The following is a 2,960-nucleotide window of genomic DNA, read 5'->3' as shown; positions in this document are numbered from 1 at the left end:
TATGTGTGTTATGTATGTGTGCGAATTAATATATATGTGTGTGAGGTGTGTATATATATGTGTGTGTCTGTGTGTGTGTGTGGTATGTGAACGAATCTATGTATGTGTGTGTGTGTGTGTGTGAGAGAGAGAGAGGGAGAGAGGGAGGGTGAGAGAGAGAGAGGAGAGGAGAGAGAGATGAGAGTAAAGGATGGGGGTTGGAAGGAGAGAAAGTGAATTGTTTATTCCACATTTTATGTAAATATTGTTATAATTTATTTTTTATTTACTTTAATAAATTTCAAATTTAAAAAAACCAACTGACTTCTTTCTTACAATACATTTGTGACCCACGACCTTAAAACGGTATTTGTTCTTTTTTGAGGCTGGTGCATTCTTTTCTTTTTATTTCTTACTCTCGTCAATGAGTAAATTTGTTACGATTAAAATTAAATAAAGTAAACTGTCTTTAAATCGAATGTAAGCACCAGTTTCAACACGACATAACACCGTTTTGATGGGATTGGTCACAACTATCACAATATGTGTCACTACCAACTAACCTCTTGGGGGGGGGGGGGGGGGGGTAATTGGCTGAAACGTCTGACTGGTAATCAGAAGGTCCTAGATTCGATCCCCAGTCGAAGAGGGTTGATTTTTGGGGATATTCTTATTATCTTGTATTTTTCTTTCTTGCGTTGTCTGGTACAACGTGTCATGTCTACGATATCAAATGTTAATATATTATGTCACAAAACTTTCTTGGCCAAATAGCAAGGGACATAATCCAAGGGAATTAATAACAGGCTACGATATTTTACGGTTACTCCGCATTGAATCTCATTTGAATGGTAAAGATAAAATCGCACATCGTTTTCGGATGGACTTTGTGCAGAGAATTTGTTTGTTTGTTTTTTTTGGCCAAATTAATATTATGAAACTTGGATTTCAATTTTATGTGGTATGACACTTACTTTCGGATCGAAAGGTTCTGGGTTCGAGCCTCGCTCAGGGCATATTTGTGTCCTTAAAAAAAATCTCTTTACTCACATTCTATCACCGTACTCAGGTGTAAAATGAGTTTTTGACCGCTAACAGCGTAGTATCTGTCGGAAAAAATGGTGATATGGCCTGACAGGCGTCATGTCTCGTTCTACAAGTTACGTGTTGCTGTTTGTCAGGGACCCTTTGTAAAGAGCTTTAGTGGATATTGCGCAATAAAAAATCGCAAGTTTTCTTTGTTTTGTTTTGCTTTTTCATAATGAATAATGGAAAAGCTAAAAGTTTGCACTTTACTTTTATTTTGTTTTTGTTGGGGAGAGGAAGGGGGGGGGGGGGGCAATTGGGTGGGGCTGTCCGATTCAGCCCAACATAACACCATTTTGAGACGTAGGGTCACGTGATGAACATCAATAGAAATCAAATTTCCCTTAATCTTCCCAAGGATAGTTTGTCTTCAGTTTTTGTCTTGAAAAAGGACCCAAGATAATACAGACGTTTACTGTAGATAGAATGCGCTTGGTTAAGATGCTCACAACATTGCCATCCAGAAGTATAGATAGAACGAAGTTGACGTAACTCGGGTCTTCATTAATTTTTCTTTTTTATTTTTTTTTTTGCCATCCACGTTTGCGAGAAAATTTTCACTAAACTGTATTATCCAGACTATAAAAGTTTAAAGGTTACACAGATTTGTGTTTGTTGGTCTGGTATACTTCCGGGTGGTCATGTTGTGAGCTTCTTCGCCAAACGCATACGATCTATAGACAGTGTGCGCTTGACCAAGATACTCACAACATTTCCATCCGGAAGTATAACGGACCAAAACACAAATATATGTAACGTTGAACGATTATAGTCTGTTTAAAACAGATTCATAAACATGACTGGCAAAAAACAATAACAAAGAGCCGAGTGACGTCAACGTCATACTATCTATCAAGTGCAGCGCCACAAAGTCAAGAATCGTTGCTAAATTTCCTGCTCATGGGATAATCAATATGCCGACAGTGGGGGCTCGAACCCGGGACATCTTGGTTTCATTGCTCATACTGCAACCACCATTGAGTACAGACGATACAAGTTATTTTTCATTATATTTTAATTTTTTTTTCCACGTTTATTTGTGTATTGTTGTGCTGACGAAGGGTTTGTACCCGAAACGTCCATCGTCTGTTTTGTTCCCATACGAAGCCTTTCCATTTTCATTCTTTCGTTAGTATCTAACGTGCATCTTCATGTTGCTTACAGTGACGTGTACATATAATATATGCAGGTCTGATATCTGAACCGATTTATGGGCCTAGTTTAACATTTTTATAATGGGCAATATTTGACGTCATTTAGATTTCCATTACAACAATGAGCCCATCAGGAATTGGGTTATCCGACCTGCAATGAAGTGCACGTTGGCTTACATATAATCAAAGAAATCTGTTAATATAATGTGTCTATGTTATGAAACAGCGCAAAACAAAAATCAGAAAGAAAAAAATAAATAATAAACAAGCAAAGAAACAAAGCAAAATAGAAGAAAAAAAACCCAGATCAAAACAAGCAACCTTTCCATCCCTCACCACAAATAAATATTATAATAATAGATAGATACTATGAGTCGCCTTTCCTTAACAGGCCTAATAAACCCAATCTATAATTCATGCAGAGTACAATTCTCTTGCAGGACTCCATTTTAACTTAATCTACTTTATAATATAGCGCATTATCCACTAAACTTGCTTAATTAAAGCGCTTTACAAAGGGTTCCAGACCAACAGCAACACATAACACGTAGGACGAAACATGACGCCTGACGCGATATTACCATTTTTTTTCCCGACAGAGACAACGCTGTTAATGGCCAGGGCCTCATTTTCCACTTGAGTACGGTGGGAGAATGTGAGTAAAGAGCCTTTTCCTAGGTCTTAACTATGCGCCGAGCCCTGGACCTTCCGATCCAAAAGCGAGTGTCCTACCACAAGACC

The sequence above is a fragment of the Berghia stephanieae genome, chromosome 10, assembly GCF_034508935.2.
Source record: "Berghia stephanieae isolate SIO BIC M18660-M18661 chromosome 10, UCSD_Bste_1.3, whole genome shotgun sequence".
NCBI lineage: Eukaryota > Metazoa > Mollusca > Gastropoda > Nudibranchia > Aeolidiidae > Berghia > Berghia stephanieae.
The sequence above is the reverse complement of the archived record's forward strand: the minus strand, read 5'-3'. Positions refer to the sequence as shown.